Source organism: Thunnus thynnus, chromosome 8 (assembly GCF_963924715.1).
Source record: "Thunnus thynnus chromosome 8, fThuThy2.1, whole genome shotgun sequence".
NCBI lineage: Eukaryota > Metazoa > Chordata > Actinopteri > Scombriformes > Scombridae > Thunnus > Thunnus thynnus.
This window is the reverse complement of record NC_089524.1, coordinates 29,453,475-29,468,955: the sequence shown is the minus strand read 5'-3', so window position 1 is coordinate 29,468,955 and position 15,481 is coordinate 29,453,475. Positions and strand designations below refer to the sequence as shown.

Genomic DNA, 15,481 nt, shown 5'->3' with positions numbered 1-15,481 from the left:
TGAAGGAGAACGGCTCCATGTGTCAAGTGTTGAGTGAAAAACACATGACACCAAAACCCATTAGTGTCCTCCAGAGAGACAATGCCCAGAACTCTCCCTCCCCCTCCTCCTCCTCACTCCAGACTCAGGGTGCTGTTTCTGACAAAAGACACTCTTTCTGCTACAGATAAAAGGCCCCACGATTAGCCCAGGGGTTGAACTGTGCTCCATTCCAGTTTCACTTTTTGTAAAATGAGAACTTGAAATGATGTCAAAGTCTGGTGTAATGAAAGTAAGTGTTTTTTTTTTTTAATAATAGAACTCTTCTCAGGAACTCAGGAAATCATCCAATTATCTTTTTGCTGAAATAAAATTTTATTGGAAATGATGATGCTCAGATAGCTTTTCTTGATGTTTATTGCATGAATTTAGATTGGCAGCTCTTTTTAAAAGCAAATTGCACTTGGATTATCATATTGCTACTGATAATCATTATGGGATTTTAGAATCAGTCTATCTACTAATCTATAATGTGTATGAATCTCTATGTCTGTCTAATCATGTCACTGTCACTTGCTGACCACCTTTTTCTACAACACAAACTAAATGAAATGGTACATTTGAAAATAAAAATAATGACGACAAATAAGAAATTGTAATATCAATTGTAATTGTAAATCATGATGTAAAAATTAATTGCTGTTTAATTTAGTCTTATTCAACGACCTGCATGCATCTGCAGAATCACACAATGTTTGCTCTCAATTAGTAAAATCTATCATAACCTGCTCCTAAATCAGTGTAGCCAGATTTGACTGGCACATAATAGACTCACATCCACCCAGTCAATCATAAAAGTAGCCCAACATTTCTTTTTTTAAGTCTTGATGATGTATATTTTTTAAATAATACGCAAACACAAAGCTTGGTCGTGAATATGCCTACATCTAGACGACAGTAAAGACTTCACCAATATAACACTGTAACATACTAAAAAGAAATGGCCATTATTGTGTTGTCCTGTGGTGCTAAAGGAATTATGCCCTCTTAAAGCCTCCTTGTCAAATTCTGTGCCAGAATAAGAATGGAGGACGACAAATTAAGCCTCCAGTCTTCTGTTTTATGCATATAAAACATTTTTTTTTATCTTTTAAAAATTTTATTGAACCCAAAACCATGGTATCTATTATGAAAAATGATGTCAACCTAGGCTTTTAGATCATATTAGATTAAATCTAAGAAGTCTTCATCCACATGAACACATGCAAACTTTTACAAGCCTTTTATTACATAGGTATGACCAAATACAATTTGGAAATAGAAAAATATTTTCAGCCTAGTTGTAACTGAAATTGACGGTTTTGACATCACCAGTTATCAGCCATTGCGTGTTGAGCCTACCAGTGCACCGGCAGTCGCAAACATACAAATCAGAAAAGAGGGGCCAATTCATGACAATATAGCCTAATTTTTTATTGTGAAAACTGCCCACACTGTACAAAAAATTAATTATCATAAAAGTTTTATCTGGCCAAAACATCTGGCCTCCAGCAGTAGATATAGCTGCTTGACATGTTGCAGTAATAGGCATCATCATTTCAGTAATGTTATGTCTCTGCCATTATGTTAGCTGTAATGAAAGAGTAACGGATAACAAAACAGTTGGAAAAAAACATGAAATCAAGCAACAACGTAGACTAACATTATCAAGAACTGTGAATTCAGTATTAATGTTACTTTCATTTGTGCATGATTACGTTGGGCAGACTTTGTTTTTATTCATTTAGTACAATGTGTTAACTTACACTGCTGTTAATGGGCCATTCTATATGGCCAAAACATATCACTTATATGCCCACACTAAACAGAAAACACAGAAACCCTGATTGATTTTGTCCATTGACAATACCATTTAAGTTCAACAAGATGATTGCGTCCTCAGCGTTGTTGACAAAAAGAGAAGGCAGCATTATTTTGTGCAATTCTACTATGAATGGAAAGCAAAGAGAAAAAAATGGAGTGGCAGATGGCTGGAAAGATTTCAGTTTTATTTCTATCACAGCACAGTTCATTCAAGACTACGTTAGATCAGATGGATCAGATCTTTTCATAGCAGCCATCTGAGAAATCGGACCTTGGTACTGCTCAAACTACAGGACAGCTGACCGTATTTTCAGACACACCAGAATTACATCTGACAGCCAGATCGTTGATTGTTCAGGCAATAAAACGGGTGTCATGGCCCCCCTCAAACTGAACATCCAATGACAGCCAATCTGGCAGAAATTTGGCTTAACTTTAAAATTATAGTCATGGGCTAAAAGGATACAGTTTTGGTGGAGTTTTTGATACAGGCTATCAACAAGCTAAATCATCCTCTATTGTGTTTGCTAGGGATCTGTCACTGTTAATGTCCTTTGACAGTTTAGCTGCTCATCCCAAGCTAAACCTAGACAGTAGACAGTATTTTAAGTGAACAAGTGAGTGATTCAAGCTTGAGTGGTGAGTACAAGTAGCTGTAATAATGCCAAGTTAGCAAGAACCACAGTGAAAGAGTGTCTCTGTTCAAAAAGCCAGAGTTTGTAATGACAACTTGATTTACTGAGTAAATTGAGTGTGTTGTGTACCGAGTGGACTGACATGGGCATTGTGTGTGTGAACTATTACAGTTTATTATAAACCCGTAAACACTGCCTTTTCTGCTAACCATGCGATACATGAGAACACCACCCATAAGCATGGTACCTGTGCACATCAAAAATGGCAACAACTCAAAATGATATAAAATTGGAAATACACAAATGAGAATAAAACTACTCTAAAACTTTTGTTGCCTAAAACTAGCAATAACATATGACTCAAATGTTACTGAATGTACATGTTTCTCAAAAGACTAAAACTAAATCAAAATAACAAAAACTGACCAAGTGAAACTAAGATCAACAGTTATTTGTCCATCTGTCAGTCTTTATTTCTCTCCGCCTGTCTGATACAACATAAATATCATTGAAAATGAATTACAAACTGGATTGACCTTAGGTCTCACTGCAACCAATTTTTCAAATTTTTTGACACCCTCTATTAAGAGTGTTTGACACAGAAAGGGGCGTGTGAAGATCAATAGCGGAGTTACGAGCTTATATTACCCTGAGAGTCCTGCTGGTCATTGAGTGGCGCCATGAGCTCATAGCTAATGACTGAAGATCGATGGCCAGAAACTTGACTGTGGTTTGTTTCAGTGTTATGTTTACCATACAGTGGCTGATGCCGCAGCACTGACACACATCACCCCTGGGAGAAAAAACAGGCTCTGCAAATACATTTGCTGATAGTGGTTTTAGTTGCTTATTAAATTTTCAACTACATGACAAAATCCCTGATTATGTTAGTAAAACAAGACAGTACATCAGATATACAAACACCAAATAAAATTCCCCAGCATGTCACTTGACACTGTCATTTTTATCATCTGGCCACAACCAGAATCAGATGATAAAATTGTCTTTGAAAAACTGTATCAACAGAACAGCATATAAATAAATGAAGAGATTACACTGGTTAAAAAGTCTTAATTGTACAACCAGTATAACATAAATTTGTCATGACTTTATATTTATTTACTAGTAATTTTAAATACTTTTGAAAAGACAATGATTTTGATATATACTGTATGTACAATATTTGCTAACAGAGTGAGTAAAAAGCTGGAAAAAGTCAGTGCATTCTAACAAATACAATGCAGCTTCTCTTTGTAACTGCTCTCTTACAGTCAATGATGTCTCCCACTGAAGAAAGATTGAAAATGACTCCCAGTGCCACCATGAGCCGCTGTGGTTTCGGGCTCAGAGCCCACATTCAGACAGGGACTCATCCAGTCCATTTTTTCAAATATAGACTTATTATTACCTTCCCACAATAAATTGCTCTAGAGGGCTGGGGAAATGCTGCTCTCCGTTTCTGTAACAGTGGCATCTCAGATATCATTAGGAAAGTACTATGCAGGGGGACAGCAGATCAATGGATTCCACCACAGAAGCATTAGTACACTCTGTGTATGATCAGTTTACCGAACAACAACACCGCCTCTGCGTCTCTTACTGGAAACAATTGATGCATTGTTGCAGTGAAATTAATCCCCTGAATTCATAACCCCAATCAGATATTCAATTGGCACTACCCAAAATAATTGTGCGGATGCCTACAAATGAGAAAAAAAATCTGCACAGAGGCCGAGACACAAGCAACACTGCCCATTCAATATCACACACTGCTTTATCATTTCAGTGAAACTGAGCTGCTGACTTTGATTTGATTTAATCTTAGGTTCATTTTATATTCTTTGTAAGCCAAACAAACCATCTCAAATCGCAGAGAAATGAATCGATGATTTCAGCAACATAGAGTTTTTCTTTTACCAAATACTTTTGCATGTCAGCATACATCATGCTGTGAATGCTTCTGGATGATGATGTTTTCCTGGAGAAATATTGAATTCTCTGCAATCCAAACATGATCGACATGTTGGGACTCAACAATCCTCCGATGAAAATACTCTGCACCCGAAATCGACATAATGAAATTCAAGTCTGATATAATCCAGTGGGTATATACCCATCACTTAAAAAATAGACATTGATATAGAGAAATCTTAAAAATGGAAAACTTTTGTCCAGATGCATTCAACTAATAGAATTTGATGAGAATCCACCAGTATCTCTCTGTACACAGAGGGGTGAAGCTTTAGGTAGCAGTAATTAATAGATGAAGTAATATGAGGGAATATCCAATAAGATTCTACCAATTTGATTGGATATTACTTAAGTTTGAATACAATATCCCAACATGTTTTTTACAAATACAATTAAAGACATTTTAGAGAATATGTTGCAACACTCTCACTATGTGTGTGTTGTGAATCCTTTATTGAATTCACTTACTGAATCAGAATATTTTTGAATTGCTCATTGAATGTCATTACGTTTAGCTTTCAACATTTGGAAGAAACTTCAATTATAAATTACTTTAAATCTGTCTGACACACTGAAGTAATAGGGGAAGCCCACTTTCTCTTTTTACACCCTATTTCTCACAAGCTATTTGCTCCAAATAATGGATATCCTCATGCATGTCAAGCATGTTTCACCTCTGACGACAACCAACACCACAGATGGGTGTGGTCAGAAATGTGCTCTGTTACACCTGTAACCACACCCTATGGTGATGTCACTGGGTCCTTGAGTACACCTGTACATCACTGCAGCAAGATGAGATGTTAAGCCACCTGAGGTTAGCAAAGATAAGGTTTTCATGGGGTTTAAAGTTACTGTTTAATATTTATTAGTGACAGGTGATATGACCTGCTGCCGGGTTTGTCATTTTTAAAAACCAGAAGCCTGCCAACGGTAATGTTTTCTACAGTGCTCTTTGCTAATAAAAAAGCAAGGAGAGTTTTATAGGTTCAATAAGAGTTTCATTAACATTGAAGCTTGGCAAATTCAGCTGTTTTGCTAATTAGAAACTGCATCCAAAATGGAACCTGCTATCAGCAGCCAACCCTAGTAACAACCCAAATCTAAACAAGTCATGAGTTGTAATTAATGCTTTGGTTTCACAGTATTGTTTATTTCTTGTGGTGTATTTATGATCAATGCAATCTGAAAACCAGGAGATCAGATGGGCTCAAAATGAGGCTTCTATTGTTCTACAAATTCCCATAGTGTGGTCTACCCAGACAAATGTTTTTTCTCACAAGCTCTCAAAATTTAAAGTCACATCTACTGCAGGGGACAATAAGTATTTCAAAGAGGTTGTATCAGTTAAGTGACATAGTCACAATGAGAGAAGCTTGCAGTCTGAATTAAAGTTGTACTCTGTACAAATGCTGTGGCTGCATTAGATTAGCCACAACCTAATCTGTCACTTAGCTGCAGCATGCCTTGCTGTTTGAACTGATGTAAACTGCTGCTGTCTGGGCACAGAGCTGGGGAGTGTAATGGGGATTCATTGATCCGCTGGTCTTTAGCTGATTGAGTTAGATAATTAAAAAGCCTCTTGTATCAGTTCCATTAAGGATTGTTTGTGTTGCTTTTTTCTTCTTGCTCTTGTTCTTGAACAACAGAACTTAGAGCTCCAGAGAGCTGCTGGGAAACAAATGTGTGTCTTTTCGGTCCCTTGTTTAATACATTATTTACCCAATTTGATTATAAAATCACTGATGATTTTGTGAATTAGGTTAAACACAAACTAAGCAGCAGATCTAACCTAGATTACATGGCGATACGTTTATGATGGGCTATCACTATGCAGCATCTGAAGGAATGAAAAAGTGGCTGTGTAAATCAGAATATTAAGCAGCAAGTGTGATGCGCTGGGATCACACATATCCCTCCAAACAGGATGTGGAGTGAGCGGTCCTGAAGCGTGCAGGCTGAGGTCTGCTTTGTACCTCCTCCAACAGGCCAACTGTCCTCTGCTGTCACTGGAAGCCGCGCCAGGCCTCCTCAGCAATGGCTATGATGTCTGCGGCAATGCTGAAAATAGCCATGCTGAGCTCATTAACAGATTAGGTGTTGCAATGAATCTGTGTGGTTAGAGCTCCACGGCCTGATGTTGTTCCTCCAGGATGGCAATTACAGCTGATTGACGTGTTGGCACATGGGGATGGAGGGGTGGAGCCTGCAGCTCATGCCCGTGGAGGGGCTCCGCATGAAGGACAAAATAATCTTCTTTACATCACATACAGTGTCTTACAAAACTATCCATGTTCATGGCATCAAATGAGAGATGATGGAAGTCATACTTTATTTTGCATCAACAGAATAAGTGCTGACACACTGATGCTGAGCTGTAGATGCTGACTAAATTACATCTTGTGCAAAATTTGAGTGTACACCCTCAGCTTGGTTGTTAACTTTGGAGGTTGTTGTCTGTCTGTTAAGTCTGTAAAATTAAGGTACTGTATATCATCTGATCTTCATCAGTAACCATGTCTTTATTCGCTTGCCTTCCTGGACACAGTGGCACCAGCGAGAAGGATTTACTTGTCGTAATTTCAGCCAGTTCTCCCCTTTTCATCAAGGATGGCTTGCTCTCTCTGGGGCTTCCCATCATGGCTGATTATCAAATAAGTGTGCCCTTTGAAATGGATGTTGTATTTGATTCCAAATGACACCCCCCTCCTCCAACTGAAAGAGAATCATTGTGCCTTGCCAGTGACTGACCGACCCCTTGTCTTTTAAATTTTACAGTTTGATCTGTGCTTTTTCAAACTGCGCTTTTTTTTGCTAATTTCAAAGGAAATATTAAACGTAATTTCACAACATCAGATGGGATATCAGTAGAGGCAAGAGAATATTTGATTCTTTACTGAGCACAGCAAGAGATCGGCCTCTGATCATATGTTTTTTAAACACGTCAAAAATTCGAGCATGTTTTCTAACATGCAGACAGCCATGAACTTTGTATGATCTGTCTTGTTTTTTAAGATCAGGGCTTAGGACTCGGGGGGGAAAGCGGTGGGTGTGTGCCTGTTTATGTAAATAATAGAGCACAAGCAAAAAGAAGGAAAGAGTAATGATATTCACTGTGTGTGGGTACAGACACGGCCGGGCCAGACCTCCAGTAAAATCCTCCACTGGCAAATGAATTGATTGTGGATATCTGTCCATAGTGTAGCAAATAAAAGCTCAAATATTAAAATATCACATACTATATCAACCACAAATAAAACAGAGAATTAACCATCTACCCATGATCTCTTCTCACTTTGACATTCAACAGATATTCAAAATAAGACCAGAGGACCAACCGCTTTGAACATGACTTTCACCAATATAAAAGATATGATGTGCACTACCGTTCTAGTCCCTCTTGGCTCCAGTGACCGTAAATGTCTGCTTTTGAGTCCAAACAATAGAACTGTGAAAAGCAGCAGATGAAAGGTCACTTAACGACTCATGAATGAAATACTTTTGGAGCATTCCTGGATATCACTGACCGGTCTTCTGTTTATGAATTCAAAGACTAAATTTCTCGAGTTATATTATCCAACTTTATTCAAACTGCTCTAAAAGTGTGCTTCCCGGGGAGAAAAATAATAAAAACATACACCTCATTAGACAAGCCAATGATGACAAAGGAGTTATAATAAATCAGCAAAGTTGAGGAAAGTCAGAAAAAAAAGGAAAAGAAATGTTAGGCTTTTATTAACAAGGTCCTGGGACAAGAAGAATCAACAAATGAGAAAATACTAATTGAGAGAATTGAGAGGACAAAAATGTTGCCTCAAAAAACTTTTTTTGTATCCATTTTCTCCTTCCTCAGCCTCTTAAACAGAATAATCTCTTTAGCAAAGGTCAGATGAGATGATTTTATTAATCTTAATTCATAAAAAACAAGTGGACCTGATAACATCCTAGCCTGGTTACTGAAGGAGTGCACAGAGGACTTTTCTAATGCCATTGCTCATCTTCTATCTGTAATAGTGAAGGAAGTTTTCCTGAAGTCTGGAAACGGACAAATATGAGTCATACCAAGAGTTTCATCTGTGACCCAGCTCTATAACGTCTTGTTTGGAAAAACTAAGAGTGTGATTGAAAAGGTTAATTTTCACTATTCTTGCTGACTGTATTTTTTGTATGTCAGCACAGTACAGCAGCAGCACTGAGACCATTCATACGTGTCGTTCGGAAACTAAAATTAAGCCAGCAATGGAGAGGGTTTTGTGGTTGGCATATGCAATGCTTTTGATGAAGGGGACCATGCTAAGTTCATGCAGAATATCCTGGATAATAAGAGCGCTCTCGTCTATGTCGTTTAGCACATTCCGCATTTAGCAATTTCTGCGTAAAAAAACTGCTGAAAAAAGTCAAAATCGTCAAAAAAATTGGTGTATCAATAAAAAGAAAATTCGAGTATAAGTGTATTTGTTGTTCAACATGTCTTATGAGCATCCATGATAGGATGGATGGGTGTTTACACTAGTTGTTAAATTTTCATTTGAATAAAAGGGCAGCCATGTTGGATTCCTCATCCATTGTTTGACGCATTCATGTGACATTGAGGAGGCGTACAAGTGGCGACACACATGTTTTTCACTGATGGCTAGATGTTTTGGTCTGGAATTTATGTTTGTAAAATCTTTTTCATAATGTCATGTCAAATGTATTTTTGTTTTCTTTTTGGTCTTTTTGAAGGTCCTCGATTTAAAATTCTGCTTACATTCAGTACAGACAGCAAACACAAATTATAAATTCAAATACAGTTTTCTGATCTACAGTGGAGTGTTCCATATGTCAACATACTCTACATACCAATAAAGTGAGGAGAATTTGAAATGAAATAAATAAAAGCATGCACCATTTACTATGGTTGGAAATTTCTTTTATTTTGCTTCTGAGACATGTTGATTGGCTTGTCATGGCTTGAGTGGATCAGGGCAACATGCAGCAGCTCTAAATGTAAACTTATTTTCTGTCAATCTTCAGTCATTCTGAATTGGTTAGGAATTAAACACAGTTTTATTATTAGCATTGTTTATTGTTTAGGGCAAAGATCGCTAAAAATGAAGATTTTTCCATTATTTAGTCTTTCTTATGTCATCTGAAACAACAGGCTTCTAAAATACTGGTCTTCTAGACAGCAAATGCTAATAGACCAATGATAACAACGGGACACTGAGAGGAACAAAACAGCATTATTTGTGAAAAATGAGACCACTCATTACAGGTTAGCTATGGTTTTAATGACAGTCACATGCTGCAGTGGGAATTGCTGTTGCATGTTTAAAAAGGTTTGCTGCAAATGTTGTGTAATGCTGACATTAGTTTGTAAATTTTAATATTAAAAATAGGAAAAGAAAATCAATGATGCAAAAATGTGGGTAAAAATCTAATTAATTTGGAACCAAAATCTATGTTCTGAGACTGATGCAGAATTATAGTAATTTAACACCATAAAGAATCTACAACAGCCAGCAGCCAGAAGGACTTCACTCAGGAACAGATAAACAGCCGTCTTTTAGTTATGTTCTAACATAGTCCAAAGGCCCACAAGATTATGAGCTTCTGAATGCATACCATTCAATGTCGCCTCATGTTCATGGCAAAGTACTGATGTATTATCATGCAGTAGTGTGTTGTTGGGGAAAATATATACAGTATTCCCCTAGAAAATGGACATAGTGTGCATACATTCTGACGTTTTGTTTAATTTGTTGTAATAGCTATCAGTTAAATGTAATCTTGTGTTAACTGTGCTACAGTACTTCCTGGAGAGCCAGTATATGAAGTGGCATATTCAGTATATACTGTAATTGGCATGTTTTGTATTATTGTATCACACATTATGCATATTACATAATTGAGAACAAAGAATGTATGTGTGCGCATACAAAACCTTCTTTGTCTGAAATTTCCATCTGTGTGGATTAGTGCAGAAGGTTGTTATGTTGTTATGACACTAAGCTGTTTATTTAGTAGCATACAAAATATATTTCTTCTTTTCAGCTGAACAGCCTTTTTCACTTCTAATCATGATGTAACTCACTTTTGTACATGATTAGGCAAACTTATGGTTTATATTCACAAACTGTAGTTTTGCTCTGTCTATAAACCTCCACTCTCTAAACTATGATAGCAGGGTTTCATAACAGAGTTGCAGATTAAGGCTGACAATGTCACAACACATTTCTCTACTCAAAGGGCAGTTTTTGACCCCCTGTTGTCAAGGAGCTCAAAGGTTTCCACAGTAGCCTTTACAATAATAAAATCTTTCCTGTACACTGTGGTGATGCTTTTTCTTTGAGTTTTTATTGTAGCCCAATAAAAATATTACAAGCTTACTAATAAACAACTAACTGGTAGCCACTTGGCAAAATCCACCCCTTCAATTTAGCCCTTTCTTTGTTGGTTGCTATTATTTTAATTTTCGATGATAGTAGAGGCAGACAGGAAGCGAGGGGTTAAGAGAGGAGTATGACATGTACAAAGGTGCACCTTAACCATCAGGCTACTTGAGCGGCCTTGTTTGTTGGTTTTATGTAACGTATTTTTTTACCGTTCCCAAAATACCAAGCCATTAGTTTGAGGGATAGGGAGAGCTTTTTGCTCCTCAGATAGGGGACGACATGTATTGCAAAGATGCTATTGTTGTGGTATGAAAGTCAGATAGATATCCGGAGAAATGACCATCTGTTGTGTATAAATGAGGTAACAAGACAAGTGTATGGCAATACTTTGGCTATTATAACCAGACTGGTTGTATATATATGTTGTTAAAGGGGACATATAAGGCATATTTCCATGTCCATATATTTTTTCTGGGGCTCTACTGGAATATCTTTGCATGATTTAAAGTTCAAAAAACATATTTATCTTATACTGGCCCTTTATGAAGCCCCTGTTCAGCCTCTGTCTGAAACAGGCTGTTTTAGCTCCTGTCTCTTTAAGGCCCCCCCTACCTATGAGCCTGCTCTGTTCTGATTGGTCAGTTTCTGGAAGATGCTACTTGGCAGACTTCCAGACTCGTTCTTTACTAGAAATGCCAACTTCTGAAATACATCCGTTCATGTTCGAGCCAGAATCAGATACAAAAATAAGTGAGTGGATAAAGCGAAAAAGCTCAGCAACAAAGATTTTTATAGATGTGCAGGATGAGTTGACGTAAACTTGTTGGGAAAATAAAATTAAAAAAAAAAAAAAAAAAAACATTTCATTTCTATGCATACATGGGCTTTGTCTTACACAGAGCATTTTTACAAATGTTCACCTCAAATTTTGGAACTTTGACCATGTTTAACAGACATCATGTTTTGCAGCTCGTACAATTGTTGGTCATTTTAAGGCGCTGAATGTACTGGGGAGTTTTAGGTTTAAGGCGATCTTTAAACTCAAAAGAGATACTCAATTTATATTGTGTTAGTTCATATTGACTGATAGGAAAAAAACTATTCTTGATTTAAAAAAAAAAAAAAAAAATTGATAATATCAATAATATATAATATCGCTCAGCTGTGAGCATGGCAACGTGTTATTTTGCACTTTAACTGTACTAATATGTGATACTGATGAAATACAGATTACCATTTAAAATTGTGCATATACATGAACAACTGAGCTGTTGGGGAAATAAAATGACCTTCTAGCATATGAGTGAACATTTTCGGTGTGTAATACCATATATAATATTCAGTATGTATTTAATCATCATGCTCTGGCTTCTCTTAGTATTTATTCCTGTGGTTTGATGTAGCAGCTTTGTGAAGTGGAGATACTGTATGTGTAGAGGTTAGATGAGAACCTTACTGCACTGAAAAGCAGATAAAATACCTCCAAACTGGAGTAAAATGGAGTTAAAGTGTTACATTATGTGTTTGCTACATTATGATAAATATGCTCTCACTTTATTATGTTAAAAGCCTGCGGCTGACATGCAGAATAGCCATAATCCACTATATGCTAAACCACATTTCTTTGACTTTTATTGATGTAGATTTTGTATGGCATCTGCTATACAACTACTTAAGTTTGAATACCTTGGCCTTGGCCTTTATCATTTGATAAATGTTTTTCCTCTGAGTGCATGTCTTGTCCACTTACAAGAATTCCACGGCTTTTACCAAAAGCCATCGCACCAGGAAGTAATCTAATAATGAATACAACAACAGTTTACACACTGCCTGCCTTTGTATCCATATATAAACAATGCATGCAGACCTCCTCTAATGGAGTACCAGAGCAAACACATTCATTTAATCACAAGCCTTTCTTTCAAAGCAAACTGGCCAAGCAGCAGAGGATGAGAGGCTAATGACCCATGAGCAATAAGCAATTGTTAGACTGAATGTACTCTCACTAAAAGAAAAAAAAAAAGCTTTTACGGAATAGTGTATCAATATTTTAAAGCAAAAGCCTCTATGGCACCCCCCCCCCTCCTCTAACTGGATTAGCTGTGTGATGTGTTCTGACAGTATGTTGTTAGTGATACTCCATTTGCTTTGTCTATCATCTGATTTTCCCTTGGTAATCCACAGAGCAGCGTTATATTTCATAATTTGTTTTGCTATCAGGGCTGATTTGTAAATGTGCAAATTCTAATTAGCCATAGCTACTGTTTCTAATTTATTAAATATTAAATGATTCCTGTGGTGGAGTCTTTCTTCACATCCCCCAGATGAAAGTTTGTGGTATGCAAATTCAATTGCCTCTTAGATGTCAGCAGTTTTTTTTAAATGTCCCATTTTCCGAGTGAAGCCATTTCCCCCTTGTTGTTTGTCTGTCCCCAGTCCTCCTTAAGTTGATATTTATTCATCTCAGCTCTCCAGTTGTGTTTAGGTTTTCAGCACAACTTACATGCTCTGTCAGGCTCTAGTACCACTGCTTTGTTTAGCTGCATTAGTGTTGTCTTAATAATCTGCTTTGGTCACTTATAAGAAAGGTTGCTTTGCATACTCTCTGAAGTTAACTTCTAGGTTAGGGCACAGACGTGTTTTTTCACTTATTGTTGTGTAATCTAGAAACCAGGGTCCTGCTTCCTGATAACGATTGATGTTAGAAGTTAAGAGCATTTTCTAAGAGTGTTTCTACGGACACTTACATTTTTACACGTTTCCCAAAGCGGCACTTAAGAGCCAGTGCTCGGGCCTGCTGGTCTTCTTAACATCAGCGTCCTATGGTGCTGAAGAGAATTTGGAATACACAGTAAAGTAACATAGTGTGTGTCTGTAAGCTGTGCAACAGCATATATGAAAAATACATGCATCACAAACAGTAAATGCTGTAAAAGACACTGGAATTGGAGCTGAACGGTTTTGAAAAAATATCTAATTGTGATTATTTTGACTGATATTTCAATTGTGATATGATTTGCGATAAGAGAGGGAATGATCATTTTTACATTATTATTCTCATTTTCAATGAAAAACATTATAAGATGTTTTCTTCAGTCTGTAGAATATGATGTGTAGATCAGGACATCTCTGCAGCACCACAGTATTTCATTTAAAATGGTATTTTGACACACATTTCACCTTTAACAAACATTGCGCCTCCTGCGATTTGAAAATTGCAGTGGGCCATATTGTGATTTTGATAAAATTTCAATTAATTGTTCAGCCTTACATGGAAACGTTTTATACTTCATTCATAAGATACAACTCTTATGAATAACTTATGAAAATGAAGCTTAATGTGCAGTCAACAGTTTACAGCTTTCAGGTTGCTGCCTTTTAAGATTCATGTTAATGGGTGGAAGGAATTTTAAGAAGATGAACTTAATTTGTAATTGATTTAGCTGCAGCTTGAGGCAGTTACTGTTAAGCACAAATTAAAACTAAAATCAAGACATGATGGTCCCTATAAGTTTCATATGCAGGTCATTTATTGTGACTGTCACTGTCATAATGTCTGGATTAGACCTACTGTATATAGGCATAAGGGAAATATATGCAATATGAATAACACGATAAGAGAAGATAAATTATAATGTTTTGTATTGTATATGGAGATACTGCAGACATGCATAAATGGGTATGCATGCATGTCCGCATGTGTTTCTTTTTCCTGCAAAAACTGTAAATCTACAGTTGTACAGTATACAGTATCAGTCTAACGTTTGACCGGTACTGTGTCTGTACAGTATACTGTATATGCGTGTACATGTGTAAATTACTAGGGGTGTATTGGAGTATACACAGCTGCAAGCATGTACTGTATGTATTTAGGTAAGTCTGTGTGTGGATAAATCTGTAGATACTGGGATGATACACTTGTCTATATATTATGTTTATTTTTTTGCTCTTCATTGGGGGTTATGGGGTAAGTGAGGGGGCTTTGGTTGGAGATCGGGATGGGGGTTGTGAAAGTGACAATTTAGCCAGAAGAGAAACATACATCATATTTTTTCTTTCTTTTGTAGGTGTGTTAACATACATTTGCTTTCCTATTTTTCAGTTTACACATCACTCATATTACAATAAACATTACAGAGAATGACAGTGGTTAAAAAAAAACAGTAGTAGTATTGAAATAAACAATTAAAACATGAAACATGCCATTTTCAGTTCTGGTTCTGTAGTTTCTTAAGATGCTCTTAGACTCCTACAACCGGGTAAGAGATACTCCATCTACAATTATTTCTAACAACGTCTTACATTATGATGCTTTTGCGAAACAGCTCTTAAGCTTAAAAAGGGTCATATGATGGATTTTATGATCATCTTAGCTTTGGGATGCTTTTTGGAAACGGCCCTTGACTACTTCACGTACCCCTGTAGGTAACGTCAACCATGACGATCTGGCTGCCTTTGTACTCACTGCTCTCGCTTCTTCATGACTCATTTTCCAGCTGCGCTCCCTCAGTTTTATATGATTTGAAATGTGTTTGAATGCCACTTGTTTTCAACTGCCAGGCATTTATTGAATGCCCACTTATCCTGAGTGAACTTCACACTAATTAAGTTTTAAGAAACACATCCATCAAGCTATTGAGGCAGTTAATTTACTAT

The 15,481-nt window shown here is 36.9% G+C and overlaps 1 protein-coding gene across 2 annotated transcripts in view; it reads left to right on the top strand.

Moving 5' to 3' along the window:
• Positions 1-15,481, top strand: part of LOC137188274 (uncharacterized) — a 155,726-nt gene that overhangs the window by 21,191 nt on the left and 119,054 nt on the right. The window lies entirely within an intron of this gene.